The sequence below is a fragment of the Sinohyriopsis cumingii genome, chromosome 5 (genome assembly GCF_028554795.1).
Source record: "Sinohyriopsis cumingii isolate HCF-2022 chromosome 5, ASM2855479v2, whole genome shotgun sequence".
NCBI classification, from domain to species: domain Eukaryota; kingdom Metazoa; phylum Mollusca; class Bivalvia; order Unionida; family Unionidae; genus Sinohyriopsis; species Sinohyriopsis cumingii.
The window spans coordinates 113,478,850-113,495,722 of record NC_142965.1 but is presented as its reverse complement, the minus strand read 5'-3'; positions in this window follow the sequence as shown (position 1 = coordinate 113,495,722).

Here is a 16,873-nt window from a genome sequence, read left to right as displayed (position 1 = left end):
ACGAGCATCCCGACGACAAGATTCTAAGTTTCGTCAGTGGCGGTCCCAAAAATTACGGCTATGAATACCGTGACAAACAAGGAGAAGTGCACACGACGTGCAAAGTGAAAGGACTGACTCTGAATTATCGTACCAGTCGAGTGGTCAACTTTGGGGTATTGGAAGAAGCCTTGCAATCGGGAGAGGATGGAAACTTTAAAGTGACCACCTATCAACCGAACAAGATTGTACGTTTACCCACTCACCACATCGTCAGTCGACCCTTGGAAAAAGTCTATCAAATCGTGTACCAGAAGCGAGTTCGACTTCCCAATCACTTTACGTTGCCGTACGGTCACGTCGGTATTGGTCTGTATATAAAAAAGGAACCCTAGGCAAGATCGATAGTTCATTGTGACTACCAAGACCGAGTGAACAAGATGAATACTTTGAAAGAGGCATCGTTCCAGTTTGGGGATTGTAAAAAAGTTGCATCTTCCTCTAGTGTGACTAATATTGGATGGATAAGACCCAGGCATTGCGACGGAAAATGTCCGGAAGGAAACTGCGATTGTCCATGTGGTTACCATTGTAATTGCGTAACGGAGTTTGCAGACGAGTGCGATTGTGAGCCTTGCGATGGAACCGATGCTGTACGTTGTGACCTGAGCGATGCCGTAAAGCATCATGGGAACTTTGTTCTCACTACCCCTGTCATGGAAAGTGATGCTGTGCGTGCCAAACCGGAGGGATGCGAAAGCGATGCCGCTCGTCCTCTTGGACATTTTACTGGGTTTCGTTTTAAAGGGGAATGTTCACCTTCACGTTTACCTCCCTACGGATGTCATCCAGCCCTGAGCAAACTCCTGTTCCTGTCACCCAACCCTCATCGAAACGAACCTGTGAAAAACGAATATTCGTTTCCTGTGCGTTTGTCGGAATACTGCGACTTTGAAAATCGTCTTCAATCGTTCAAAGGAAAATGGCCTAAGTATCTGGGAGGACCGACCCCCGAAGAATTAGCCAGAGCCGGATTTTTCTACTTGGGCGAAGGAGATAAAGTCAAGTGCTTCAGTTGCGGTGTGTCACTTCACCACTGGGAACCGCAAGATTCGGCCTACGTAGAACATGCTCGATGGTCACCGAATTGTCATTACTTACCCTTAGTGGGACCGAGACATTGAAGTAACTTCTTACCATAATAATCTGTTCATGGATACTTTGCTAGAGAACATTCGTGCCTTGCCTGTGGAATTGAGAGAATGCATTTACCGAGAGCTGGTCAAAATACAAGTGAAACGTAAAGAACAATTGCATCCGTTACGTCACCGGTGTTTGAACCACTGGTACCTTCAGGCTATACAAGGACTGATTGAGTTGAAAGTGTTCCATTGGACAGACATTGATCAACGACCTCCTGGTTATAAAAAGGAATGGTTTGGTATTGACGATTCTATCTACTACATTGCAAACGTACTGCATCGAATTCCAGAGGAAGAGTTAACGAATTACCAACATCTTTCACGCAATGTCAACTTGGTGAAAGAGGAAACTTCTGAACGAATTGTAATGTGTAGATTAGTGGTGAAACGATTTAGATTCGACAATGAATTAAAACCATGTTTGTGCAAACAGTACATTTCTTGTGTCAGACCAAGGAGGATTTAGTATGACCTATTCATGGATACTTTGCTAGAGAACATTCGTGCCTTGCCTGTGGAATTGAGAGAATGCATTTACCGAGAGCTGGTCAAAATACAAGTCAAACGTAAAGAACAATTGCATCCGATACGTCACCAGATCTTTAACCACTGGTACCTGAATGGTATAAGAGAACTGATTCGTCAGAAATTCTTTCAATGGTCAGACATTGTTCAAAACTTTGAGGTCGCTAATGATCGACATGTTCATGATTATGGTTACTTCGAGATTCACCTAGTGCAACGCATTGAGGAAGACAAGTTAAAGGATTACAAACTTATTTTACGTGGAATCTGCTTAGCGGAAGAGGAAACACCTAAACGAACTCTGACGTTTCGGTTACAGTATGCAAGATTTAGATTCCCTACTGGAGAACGAAGATCTCTGGCTAGAAAGTACGTCTATTGCATCCGAAAAAAAGAGAATATAAAAACAGGCTGCCATGCCACGGTTTATGTCACATGTCATCCAACAGATTCCGTGGAAGGAACTCAATGACCATATTCAAACCGTGGATCATTACCATCAATTATTACAAGAATTTTATCCGTTCAATTTGGGACGACAAGTGGTGTGTGTCTTAGTGACTTGTTTTCTGGGATTTCGTTTACCAGCCGATTCTTTGTGGACTCTTTACGATCAGTATTTACCACCTCCATGGCCTTAAATGGTCACGAAAAACTCCTTTTGCTCAAAGCCTTGCGGTTTCATCTGGATACTTCTCGACCTCAACAGGAAAAAAAGATTCGTCAACTTTTAGCTACCCAAGACGTGTATGACGATGTGTGTGTAGCTTGTGACTTACATCCCCATTGGACAGATGTCCGTGCCTGGAAAGAATGGGGTTTTGAGGCTTGGACCCAAGAAGTGGCCCAGTATGCACGAGAATTGTTCAAGGAAAAAAGTTACTTTTCAACCCGTGTTAGTGACGGTGCCAGAAGAACCCGTCACCCAGGACAGGACTGTCGTGGACAGACCTGAAAGACCCTTTCGGGAGGACACTTGTGTGACCTTACCCCCTACTATAGAACTGGGTAGAACATTACCCAAAACATGTGGTTGTTGTACAGACACTTGTGTTTATTCCACGTTCATCGTTATCATGTGCCTTTTATCCTTGTACTTAAGTCTTTGGCTTTTATGTATTTTTGTCTTTCGTATTCATGTTTGAAAAAAAACATTCAATAAACGTGTTCTGAAAAAGTATATAAACTCTTGTCTTGTTTGTTTTTCATGTCACAAGTGACATTTCTCACACCATGGCTACCTCTGCTGTCTCTGCTCCCTCTTCCTCTACTGTCAAAGTCATCGACGAACACTTAGATCGTGCCAGTTGGGAGGCTTTGTATCTTCGCCATCCCTTTAACATGCTCATTGCTGGACCTAGCGGTTCTGGCAAAACCGAATTCGTCAAACGTTTGATCGAACATAAACATCATTTGATCGATCGGCCACCTCAACGAATCGTGTGGTGTTACAAAGAGTGGCAATCGGCGTACAGCCTCTTGCGAGAAAGTCAAGGCGATTCCATCGTGTTTGTGGAAGGCATTCCTAAAGAAGACGACGGCATCGTCTCTGACTCCCGTCTAACCCATTTGGTCATTTTCGACGACATGTTAGGAGAAGACGAAGAAGAAATTAAACTGTGGTTCACGCGCAAAGGGCATCACCGTAATGCCAGTGTCGTTTACATCACCCAAAATTTGTTTCAACAAAGTAAAGCCCATCGCACCATCAGTCTCAATGCGCATTACGTGGTCTTGTTTAAAAGCCCTCGAGATAAATCGCAAGTGCAAGTCTTAGCCAAACAGTTAGGAACGCCTTTTCTGACTCAGGCGTACGACGATGCCACTCAAACGCCACACGCCTATTTACTCGTCGATTTGAAACCTACGACCCCCGAGGATTTGCGATTTCGTACCCACTTGTTTCACCACTGGTGCCAAGACGGAGGGCCTGTCCTGTACACGTCTCCGTCCTCAACTTCATTTCACTCCCCATAAAAAAAATCTATAAAAACCTCAGACCCTTTCTCGTCTGTCTCACTCACAGTGCGAACATGACGTCCCTTCAGTCGCATCTTCCCGTCAAATTGATTCGTGCCTTGTATGGCATCAGTCGAGAAAAAGATCCACAAACACGAGCTCGTGTCTTAGAAGCTAGTCTCAAAGAAGTCTTACGATGGCTCACGGTGACAGCACGTCAATTACTCCAAGGAATCATTCAGATTCCTCATCAAACCCAACGCTTTTTCGATCGAAACAAAGTCGCTTTGGTCCAACTGGCCGATCCCCGCATCGACACTCAAACCAAAAAACAAATCATTTTGAAACCTGGAGGGAGCGGTACTCTAGGAGGGGTCATCATTCGCTCTCTCTTAAGATGGGATCCTAATGCCCCCAAAGTTATCCCCAAGACAAAAGTCCAACGAAGCCCCAAGAAGAAAAAGAAAAAGACCAAGTTCCCAAGAAGAATAACTTCTCCAGTGGCAGGACCCTCCTCTTACCAGACACCACCCCGGAAAAAGAAAAGAAGCCCCCAGAAAAAGAAACAGAGAAAAAGTCCCCAGAAAAAGAAAAGTCCACAGAAGAAAGCTAGTCGCAAGAGAGGCACTTCGGCCAGGACGCAACCTTACACTCGTAAGCCACGACCTGCCACGGCAGTGACTGCGTCTCCGGCAGCCTCACGTTTGTCCACTTCTCCGTTGATGTCACCAGGAACTGAAGAGTACTTGGAGACGTTGATCACACCAAGAACTTCTCCGTTGATGACCCCCAAAAGAACTTCCCCAGTGGCAGGACCTTCCAATTTAGCGGCAGTGGCTGCTGCTCACAAAGTACCTTCTCCCAAAATCAAAGTCCATGAAAGATCGGGCATGTTACAAAGTTTACTGGATTTGTCCAAGCAAGAACTGGCTCGATTTAGTCCGTTGCGTACCCCTGCACGACGTGTCATGCCTGTCCTCAAACTGATAAAACGTAAAGACAATCAATGGCGACGCGTTCCAGTATAAAAAAGGCCTGTGACCGAGTAGGATATCAGTGTTTTTTGGTGCTCCTGAAGACTCAAAGATGTCACCCTCCAGAAAACCCCAAGGAAAGAAAAGGAAAGGACTGCCACCACGTTTAGCCAAACATGGGGACCTGTTATCTGTCCTGTCCAAAGCTTCTCCACCCCTACGAAAAAACCTCATTCAAACGGCCTCCAAAGAGGTCATCGATACCGTGTGCGAATGTTGTTTGAACGTTTTGAAAGGCACGATCCCTTTGTCCAAACACCAGAAACAATGCTTAGGCAAACATCGTCACGTTCTTCGGAAAATGGTTCAAAAGAAAATTCCCATTCGTCAAAAAAAGAAGATGTTGGTCCAACGTGGAGGCATTTTACCTCTCTTGTTAGGCCCCATACTGAAAGGAGTCTTGGGAACCATGTTGGGAGGACTGGTGGGAGCAAGATAAAAAGGCCTTCGGAAGTCCCAAGATCTCAGAATCGACCCCTGACAACCCCATGGAAGGACGAAAACTAGCTTTAGTGCCTTACAAACGATGGATGGAATACCATCGGTGGCAAGAACAACGCACCCCGCATTTACCTCCCAATCCCAATTTGAGCGAGATGTCCCAGTTACAACACGAATTGCAGTCCTTAATGGATCGCCAAGATTTGTCCGAAACAGAAAAATCGCAAAAGTACGGTCAACTCTTGCAACGACTGAAACTCTTTCACCAGAAAGCTTTAGACGAAGCAGCTTTTCCAACTCTGAAAGATTTTAAGACCTTGATGAAAAGTCCAGCACCATCATCATCATTACCACCACCACTGCCATCCCCAAGGGTCACCAGAGATGCTACCCCACAAAGACCTGAGGAAGAAGAGATGCGCGAAGTGTTTCAAACACCGTCAGCAGCTCCCATTTCGAGTAAGATTGCAGCATCCTTGTTGACCCCGTCCCCCACACCCCAACGAGAAGAAATGAAAGCTTGGGTTAAAAAGATGATGTCCACGCCTCCTTCGACAGAAGTGAAAAAGAAAGAAGGGAAACCAGAAGTGAAAAAAGAAAAGAAAACCAAAGCCGTTCCATTGCCACCTCCACCTCCACCACTACCTTCGACTTCTACTCCCGTAGCCCATCGGACACGTAAATCCGTTTCCAAACCACCCTTTCGTCCCACCCAAAGTAGCATCACCGAAGAGTGGGTGACTTATTAACACACAAAAAAATGGAAAAAGTCTTAGCCAGCATTTACTACGATCCCTCCCATCCTGCAGGTTACGCAGGAGTTCAAAAATTGTATCGTGCTGCCAAAACGCGACTGAAAAGTCTCCGTTTACCTCAAGTGCAACGATGGTTACAAGAACAAGCTACCTACACTTTACACAAACCCATTCGACGCAAGTTTGCCAGAAGTCGCACCCGAGTGGAAGGTATCGATCATCAATGGCAAGCCGATTTAGCCGATGTCTCTCATTTGGCCAGCTACAATCGTGGTTACAAATATTTGTTTTGTGTCATCGACGTCTTTTCCAAATTTGCCTGGGTCGTGCCCTTGACTTCCAAATCGAGCAACGAGTTAGTGCGAGCCCTGCAACGGGTGTTGAAACAAAGCGGTCGTCACCCTCTTCGATGGCAAACGGACAAAGGCACCGAATTTCTGAACCAAGCTTTCCAAAAAGAATTAAAGAAACGTGACATTCATTTTTTTACCACCGAGAATCCCGAAACCAAAGCCAGCATCGTGGAACGTTTTCAACGCACTTTGAAAGAACGCATGTGGAAATATTTTACGCATCACCACACTCTGAAGTACATCGACATCTTGCCGCACCTGGTGCAAGCGTACAACCAATCTTACCATCGAAGCATCGGACGTGCCCCGCAAGACGTGACTCCCGACAACGAAGTGTTGGTGTTTGAGCGCCTGTTCGGTACGTCCCCGACGAGGGCTGTCCCCAAGAAAAGTGGAGAGTTGGCCGTAGGAGATTGGGTGCGCATTGGCAAAACCAAACGCACTTTCGACAAAGGTTACTTACCTAACTGGACGAGCGAATTGTTTCGCGTCACTGGACGAGTGCATGGCCGTCATCCTGCCGTCTATAAATTGGAAGACATGAACGGAGAAGTACTCAAAGGAACGTTTTATTTGCCCGAGTTACAACGTGTCACCAAAAAAGAAGACGACGTGTACGACATCGAAAGCATTCTCGAACGCAGAACCCGTAAAGTGGGCAAACGACGTGTCAAAGAAGTCAAGGTAGGTTGGAAAGGATATCCACCCAGTTTCGATTCTTGGATCGACGCTTCGCAAGTCATCGACTATAAAAAGAAGAAGTGACCATCATGCCCTTTCAGACATCAGACGCAGCTACGTCGACCACTCCTTCTTCCCCTAGTTCTTCTGTGCAAGATTTACAAAAACAACCCTTGTGGGTGTGGTGTGGAGAACGTGTGCCTAAAACGCAAATCGTCTTTTTCTGCCAAATCTTCGTGGTGTATTGTGCCATCGGGGCAGCCATCGCCAATTTGAGTTTGCAACAAGGAGACAAACAATTGTGGACCATTTTATTGAGCAGTTGCATCGGTTACCTGCTTCCCAATCCCTCCCTGAAATTCTCCTCGAACGGGAACCACGGGAACCTTGTGTCCAGTGCCAGTGCCAGTCACCACTCCATCAACAACCACAACCAGAACCCCATTTTGGGCGGAGACACGCCTCTGACGTCCAGTAATATCCCCTCGGACAGCCACAGAACTCTGGAATTATGAGTCACCAAAACCAATTTTACTTAACCTTACCCAGTGACAGTTCCATGGAGGTGTTTCCCAAGAACACGTTGTGCTGTTACACGGCCAAATTACCTCAAGCCATCCCCTTAGATCACGAAGCCCATTGGGAAGTGGCTTTAGTAGAAATGATTCACCCGACCCAAGTCCACAATATCATTGCCAATGAAAATTATTTTAAGGTGGAAATTCATGACAAACAATTGCAAGACGAGTTGGATAAGATTGGCACATATAGCAATAGAAGTTATGATGAGAAAACTAAAACGTGGACCTACAACTTGTTCATTCTCCCAGGCTATTATTTCAGTGGTCATCATTTGGTCAGCGCCATAGCCTCCAAGTTTAATGGCGTGTTCCATAAAGCTTTGGGGAATGTCCAAAAAATTGTCACCCTGGAATACCACAAAATAGCTCGTCGCTTTCTGATGAAATTTTCTGAGGGGTCCAAAAAATTCATGTCTTTCTTATTTTGTCATGAATTGTTTGACATATTGGGCGGTGACACGGAGATGAGGAAGATAGGAGAACAAAAAAAACCCCGAATTACCAGTCATTTATGACAACGACTCTTTTGCCAAGTATTTTCGTTTCCCGGTAGAACTGAACCAAGGACTGAATTTGATCTTTGTGTATTCCGATGTGGTGGAGTACAACGTGGTGGGACACACCTCCGTACCGTTACTGCGTGTCATTCCTTTCAAAGTGGATTCTGCCACGAACGCTGACGAGGAAGGTGGAAACACTTATCACGTCCACCGCGAATTTGTCCATCCTCACTATTTACCTGTCAGCAAGTCGTATTTGGACACGGTCAACATTACTATAAAAGGAGATTTGGGACAAGATATTCCATTCACCAAAGGAAAAGTCACGGTGAAACTCCATTTTCGAAAACGGTTCTCTCACGACTCGTAAGCAAGTCATGTATCCAGTGTACCGAGGGGTGGCTCGACAACGAGGACACGGTTTAGGAGACATGTTAAAATCGGCCTTTCGTTCGGTGGCCCCGGTGTTGAAACCGATGGTGACACGCGGATTGCATGCCTTGAAAGATGCGGCACTGACGCAAGGCAAAGAATTTCTCCAAAATGTCATCATCGACAAACAAAACCCTAAAGAAGCCTTCATGAGGGCAGGCAAAAATGTCTTGCTGCAAACGGGTAAAGACATTTTAGGCCGACGAGACACACCTATAAATGCCCTGCACGCTACCGAATCAGGCATTCAGCAAGGACAAGGCAGAAAGAGACGACGCAGAAAACACCCTTTCACCAGACTTCAAGCTAGAAAGGCCAAGAAAAGAAGAACCGTTCGAGACTTAGACGTTTTCGATTATTGAGGAAGAACAAAAAAATGATGCACCGAGAGTCTTGTGCTTGTTCCAAGACGGAACTGGACATGTTTGCCATGTCCCCCACCATGATGACGATGCAAGAATCCCAGTGGGTGGAATTTCACCCGGTCTCCTCATTGACCGATTCCGCTCCCATCGAGTTTGAAATCAAAGGACAGCCCGAAGATTACATCGATCTGAATAGCAGTTACCTGTACTTAAAAGTGAAAGTGTTCGAACCACCCAACGCTGACCTAGCCGATGATGATGTAGTAGCTCCCGTCAATAATTTCATGCATTCCTTGTTCAGTGAAGTGGACTTGTACTTGAATAACAAACTGGTCAGCAGCAGCATGGATACTTACCCTTATCGAGCCTACCTGGAAAATCTCTTGACGTACGGAAAAGAAGCCAAGAACACTCATCTGGATGCTTGCGTGGTATGGAAACCTGACCAAGCGACTAGGTTCAACAGCATTACAGTTGCTGGGGATGCTCAAAATACAACGGGATTTGTAGAACGACGAAAGAAAATTCATCTAAGTCGTAGTTTAGAACTGATGGATCGCTTGCATTCGGACATGTGGTTACAAGAAAAGTATTTGCTGAACGGGGTGGATATCCGCTTGAGACTGAATCGTAGCAGTGCCGCTTTCCATTTGATGGCTGCAGAAAATTCCCCTTACAAAACCAAAATCGAAGAAGCCAGACTCTACGTGCGTCGCGTAGAAGTGTTACCTAAAGTAGGTAACGACATCAGTCAGACATTGAGCAGAACGACCGCCAAGTATCCCATACGACGCGTGGAAGTGAAAACCTTCACCATTCCTGCTGGACAGCGATCCATGATCGAAGATCATCTGTTCCAAGGACAGTTACCCAAACGTTTGATTGTTGGTATCGTCAAGAATTCAGCCTTCAACGGAGCCTACCACGAAAATCCTTTCAACTTTCATCATTACAATGTGTCCAAGATCGAAGTCAGTCGCGATGGCAAGACCTTGTGTACCCGACCCTTTGAGCCTAACTTTGGTGCCGCGAAGAATTATTTGAGATCGTACTTGTCCCTGTACGAAGCTACCGGACAGTTAGGAACCAACACCAGTCATGGTATTTCGTACGACGATTATGCAGGAGGCTACGCTTTGTGGGCTTTCGATTTCACTCCAGACCAAGGCAGCGACGAGGGACATTTCCACCCTATAAAATCCGGCCAAATTCGTGTGGAAATTCAGTTTACAGAAGCTTTACGCGCAGAAAACACAGTGAACGTTATCCTGTATGCAGAATTCGACAATACGATAGAAATCAATAGTTTGAGAGAAGTCATTCTAGATTACTAGAAGTCATGGAAGACTGTTATCCCTCTTTACCTAGTGGAGAAACTTTGGACATGAAATGTGAGGAGACCGTGGAAAAAGAAGAAGAAGTGATCATGATGAAGTCGAGATGGCCAGAACAAGAAGCCCATTTAGTCTCCTGTTTTGCCAAACACTTGGTCGACAAAATGACGGAATTGATCAAGAAAAATTGCTATGGATGTCAAAACGATCATCCCAGTCAAATTCAACACGATAAATGTCTAATGTTAAGTCAAGAAGAAAAATTGGACGAGTATCTGGACGAAGCTTGGAGTCTCATCTCAAACAAAGACGTGTTGCACCAGTGGTATAAAGACTTGCGTGAACATTCTTGTCCACCATTAACCACTCAAGAGATCCATCGTATCGAAGCTCTCCTGAATCAGAGTGAGGAAACAGAACGAATAACCGTTTATTCGTCAGACATTTTCAAGCAAAAAGTCAGGATCGAATTGACGACTTATTATTACCTGTGAAGAAGAAAAAAAACCACACAAATGGATACCTGGGAACTTTATTACCTTTTGAACCACAGTTCGTATACGGCTTCTTGGAATCCTGTCGTCTGTGCTAAAGATGAACTCCCTCATCGCAAACCTAAAGACCATCAAGCTTACGTGATCAACACGGACGACAGTCATCTCCCAGGAACCCACTGGGTAGCCGTCTACTTTCCTCAAGAAGGATGTGTGGAATATTTCGATTCGTACGGATTGCCCCCTTTGGAAGACGATATCATCGACTTTATGAGAAGAAATGCTCAAACCACCAGATTCAATAACGTGAAATTACAAGGCACAGATTCCTTGGTGTGTGGACAATATTGTGTGTATTTTCTGCATCATCGCAGCCTGGGCTATTCCTTAGAACATTTAGTGACTCATTTTGATCCTCGTTCTTCTGCTAGAAACGATGTGAAAGTAGATCGATGGTTTTGTGACCATTATGCTTATCTTTTGTCTCAAGCTAGGAAACGTAGTGTCCATCAATGGCCTAATGATTTCCAACAGTGGAAATCACAATTTCATTCACAACGTTGTCAGCCCTGTTCAAAGTAGATTGTGAATTGAGAAAAAATTTTTGTGATTTGAAAAAAATTGTTTGATGTTATAGTGATGGATTATTGTTAAAAATGTTAGAGTTGCTGTTTAGTGTTAAGTTATTTTTGAATAAAAAATGTTGTGTTTTGAAAAAAAATGCCTTTGTGATTTGTTTAGCTATAAGAATGTTGGCTTGATGCTCTTTCATTTCTTACTATCCCTCTCATGACACTCACTGAACGTTGCGACTCGAAAACCGTGTGGGGGATGTTTTCCTTCACGTCCGCGCTTTGACTTTAAGAACCGGGGTTGTTTCAAGTCTAACCATCCATTCTCGACTCATCCTCCTACGAAGATGTGCTCCAAACTAGCTAAGCTCAACGAAGCCTACGTGAATTTGCATAGGGTCAGACACAGTCTGATACCGAAGCCAGAAGAAATAGAGAATGTGAGAATGTTAAAAATCACTGAAGACCTGATAGAAGAGCTCTTCAGAGAAGAAATAAACAGGGAAAAAGAAGAATGGACAGAGAAGTACAGACTTCAAAAACAGCAGCAACAGCAACAACAACAGCAGCAGCAGCAGCAGCAGCAGCAACCTGAACCTGACAGAGGCTTTGTCGATTGCCGTATCGACACCAAAGAGTTCTTCTTCTCTTTCCGAAGAAGCAGACCTATTGCCAGAAAGTCTATCCTCAGAGGACATCGCATTCTTAGAAACTTAAAAAGAATGCCATAGCAAAACAAAAAACAGCCCTTTTCAGGGCTACCCAATACTCTAGAAAAGAAATAACCATCGATTTGCCAATGTGTGTAGGTAGAGTAGTGTGAAAATAAACACTAACTCTTTCTTAAAAAATGTGAGGGTATGTGTTTGTGTGTTTGTGTGTTTGTGTGTTTGTAAGTGATAAAGTAGGTTGGTGTGGATAGTAGATTAAAATGATGTTTGGTTTTTTTGGGCTGTTTGAGGTGTATATTTGGGGTTAGATTGGATTGCCTTGCGTATGTGGATAGTCTATTGAAGTGATTTATAAAAATTTTACAATAGTAATGGGTAGCATAAAAAAGTGAGTGAGTGTTTCTTTTAGGTCCGCGCGTTGTTGTTTTTTTGGTCATGATCTAGGTAAGATGAATTTTATGTTATTAGGGGATGTTTTCCTTCACGTCCGCGCTTTCACTATAAATTGAAACTCGTTCGGCAGTCCAGCTACCTTGTTGATTGATCAACACCAAAAATGAACACGAGACTGGAGAAACTGTTGGAGTTTCATGTGCATCTGGAATATGCCAGGCGCATATTAAATGAACTGGCCGCGGAAGCCATTGTCGAGGAGGGAAGGATAAGAGAGGAGGAAAGAAGAAACAAAGAAGAGGAGGAGGAAAAGGAGAGAAGAAATTTCAAAATCCCAGAGAGCGAAAATTGGGATTCTGAAGCGACATATCCTGCCTCTGCTCTCTCCCCCCAAAAGGTAAAAAGTAACTGGGGGATAAGATGTGTATGTGGCGCCAGGCCTGGAAGGTGCCACCATTAACTAGGTGTCCATGAAGTTCCAATAAAAAAACAGCCCTTTTCAGGGCTACCCAATACTCTAGAAAAGAAATAACGATCGATTAGCCAATGTGTGTAGGTAGAGTAGTGTGAATATAAACACTAACTCTTTATTAATAGTGGAAGTGTATGTGATTGTGTGTTTGTGTTTGTGTTAGTAACTAATAAAGTAAGTTTGCGTGAATAGTAGATTATGGGTTTCTTTATTGTTTCTTAGCGTATGTGGAGAGTATAGTTTGGGTTATATTATACGAAATGAGAAAAGTGGGGATGTTTTCCTTCACGTCCGCGCGATGTTATTCATGATCTAGGTAAGATCAAATTTATGTTATTAGGGGATGTTTTCCTTCACGTCCGCGCTTTCACTATAAGAACCCATAGTGTTCGTTGTTCGAACCATTCTGCAAAGAATAAAAAGAAGATGGCGTCAAACCAAATCGACAAAATACAAACCTTGCAAGACGTTTTAGACAACTTAGGAATAATGGAACAGATGCTATTAAGACTGGTTGAAGACCATTATTCCTATAGTCCCCATCGTGTGAAGATGGAAATTAATATCTTAAGGAAAGCAAAGGACAAGATTAGTGGTGTCATGAAAGAGATCAAGGAGGAGAAGGAGGATGAAGAGGAAAGAATAAGAATACGCAATTGGAACGAAAATTTGAAAAAGAAGAAGAAAATGAAAAGAAGAAAGAAGAGGAGGAAGAGAAGAAGAAAGAAGAGGAGGAGAAGAAAAAAAAGAAAGAGAAGAAGAGTGTAGGAGATAAAATAAGAACTTGGTGGAGGAAAAGAAGAAATTAGAAGAAGAAGAAAACCCAAAGGCCCTTTTCAGGGCCAGCCATATTTCTCGAAAAGAGATAGCCTTTCCATTGCCTACCCCTTTTTTTAAAATTTAAATTTTAAAAAAAAAAAAAATCCCATGTTCCATTCCCCTTGACGCTAGATTGTCCCACGATTTATTCCCATGTTAAATTCCCCTTGACGCTCAACAGTCCCAGGATTTTTCTCCATGTTAATTTCCCTTGACGCTATATGTTCCCACGATTTTTCTCCATGTTAATTTCCCTTGACGCTATATGTTCCCACGATTTTTCTCCATGTTAAATTTCCCTTGACGCTATATGTTCCCAAGGGGGTCTGTAATGCTAATTCCCATTGACGCTATAATATCCCCCTTCACTACTACCCGTATATACTTTAAATAATTCTTCTCTAATCACATTATAACCACATAAGGGAAATCTCCAATCTCACATTTGTGTGGCTTTTAGTGGTTTCATGTTTACTTGAGTTAATAGTAAGCTTTTCTAACGCAAATACTAATATTTCGCGCCATGCACAACAGGACGCGACCCCAACATGTAAAACAACTAATTAATCCTATCTCAAATTACTAATTATGTATACCCACCAGTATCCTAACCCCTTCCTCCACATAGTCCGTGATTTGTGTCAAGTCAGCTTTATATAGCCCGCACCAAACAACACTCTTATTTCTCTAACTGGGTTAGAATAACACCAATGCATGCCCTGAAGGACTTTTAATCTTCAATAAGTAAGGTGTAACCAATTACTTATGGAACTATGAATAAAGAATGAATATTCAACTGTATGTGAATAAGGAATCAGTAACCAAATGTATGTAGAAATAGTTGAATCGGGAATAAGCCACTGGTTACTTATTCCTTATTCAATCGGGAATAAGGAATAATTAACCAACTTGATGCCAATGGCTAGCCAAGATAAGCTTTTGTTGCAAGTTCTTGGCAAAGACACTTCACTATTGTCTATATTCTATAAAAAGCTATATAGTGTGTAAATGGTACACAAATTTGTCCGAAATTTGTACCAAAATATGACTTCCAGGGTAGTTGTAGTTAATAGTAATTTGTGTGTGTGTGTGTGTGTGTGTTTGTGGTCCCTTCCCCGAACTCAGGGCCATACCGTACACTCGTGTCTTGTTCCAGTCTTTAGACCATCGCCAACTCCGTGATAATTGCAAAACTGCTACTAGTCTTCCGCTAAAAGAATGCTCCAAAGATAATAAGCATATTTCATTTAATTATTCGCTTCTTTATTTAAGAACTAGTAAGGGTCATGGTAAAGGGAAAAATATCCTTCGGAACTCGAAAAAATTGGGGTCAAACAAATCATTGTGACCATGTACGTCGGTTATCAAAATGATTTTGTAACAGAAAGTTAATTTAAACGCTCCTAGAAAAGCGTTGTAACTGTAACTACTACAAATCAAAATCTAAATTATAGACATTTTAGAATTGTAGGTTAAATTGGCATTGAATGGATTTTCTGATAGTTGTATATATTCAAACTTAAATTTAAAGATAAGCATATGGCTATGGGAACAAATAAGCAACATCAGTGATAAATTGCACTGGGGTGAAGCGAATGAAGGCTCGTAAGAGTTTATTTTAAATAGTTTTCTGCCGTTTCTTTTTATCTATAACGCTACCTTTAAAAGTTTATAAATACCTTAGAAGTTTGACATATTTTAACAGTGAATGATGATAGAATTTAAATTGTTCATTAGAGTTGTCATAATTTGCAGCTTGCGCCTTTATCGGACAATCTAGACTAAACTAACAACGTCAATTATAAGTCGCAAAATAAGTACAAATCGGAAACAAAATTGAAACACTCGATGCTATAAAAGACTCCAGTTCTGGCGTTTGCACTGTAATTTGCAAAGTTGGTCAAAATATATTTCAAAAGTATTACAGCTCTTCATATAAAATGTGGATAATGAAATGGTCTCTTAGAGCAGTAACTCATCTGGTACAGTATCTGACTTGTAATCCGTGGCATGCAGGCATACAAGCCGAAGTCAGCCCGGGCCCGTAACTTGGGTGTATCCTTCTTCCGTTTGCCTTGGTACGATTTAATCTTAACGTGTTCACGTGCAGTAAAAGACTCACAAACACATAGACGTACACAACAAAAACAAATTCATGTCTTTCTGTCCATGGCAGAGTTGTATCTGGTTTCCGTGGCATAATTATTAAGAGTGCCCCTTCAGAGCGCAGTCATATAACTGGATTACGGACTCTTCATAGATAAAAACATCAAAAACCAAGCCATACCACACTGGTCCATAAATAAGGTGTCCTTCGAGACAAACGATATAGCTGACATAGCACAATATTTCAAGCAATTTACAAGGGATTTATATATGCGTTGGTCTCGTACAATAATCTTTCAGGCTTTACATAGCTATGAAAAGGAAGTGGTTCTTTCAAATAGTTATGGAAGGAAGGTGGTTGCTATATATTGTATTAGACCCATATATCAGTAATTTCAGTGACATAACATGCAATCATTTTTCCCTGGGATTTGTCACAGCTGAGGAGGTCCTTGACTTTTAAAAGAGTATTGTTTATATCAAAACTTGGTCATTTTTATTCGAAGAATTTTACCCAGTTTAATCTTTAATTTTTTGTTGACTTAATTTTTTTTATACTTATACTCCTAGTGCTCAGCGTTTCAGCCCGAACATGTGTAAAACGGTGTAAATTCATGCATTTCCCTCACACCGTGGAATAAGGAAATCACTAGATATACATGATCAAAGGCAAAGCGCTATTGATACGGTCAGAGAATAGGTATGCAAGCAGGTGTTCTAACAAGTGGATGAATATAAGTTTCGCTTAATGCCCAGAATCACTGGGTTATTTTAGACACAAAGACAGACATAGCTATAAAAATCATTTATTGGAATCCTTAAACATTGAGACAAAAAGACAAATTTTTAAAGGAAAATATAAAAAATAAACAAATAACAATGCTATTGAAGCAGCAGAGGGGGCGAATCGGACATTTTGTCCAATCGTTATTTGGTTTAATTAATACTTTCTGCACTCAGCGGATTCGGTGTCGTCAGCGCCCGGTAAAAAAAAAACGACGTCGTCGTCGGGGGGTCGTCCAATCGTCATTTGGCTTAATTAATACCTTCTGCGCGTCGATCCCCAGCGTCGTAAACACATCGACGACCGCGTCGATGTCATCGCCCCCTCTGCTGCTATGATCTTACAAACAGAGTGATCACTAACTCCTCCTCTTGCAGATCAATTAGGTTATTTGACTGATCGGTAAGTCTGAAATTAATTC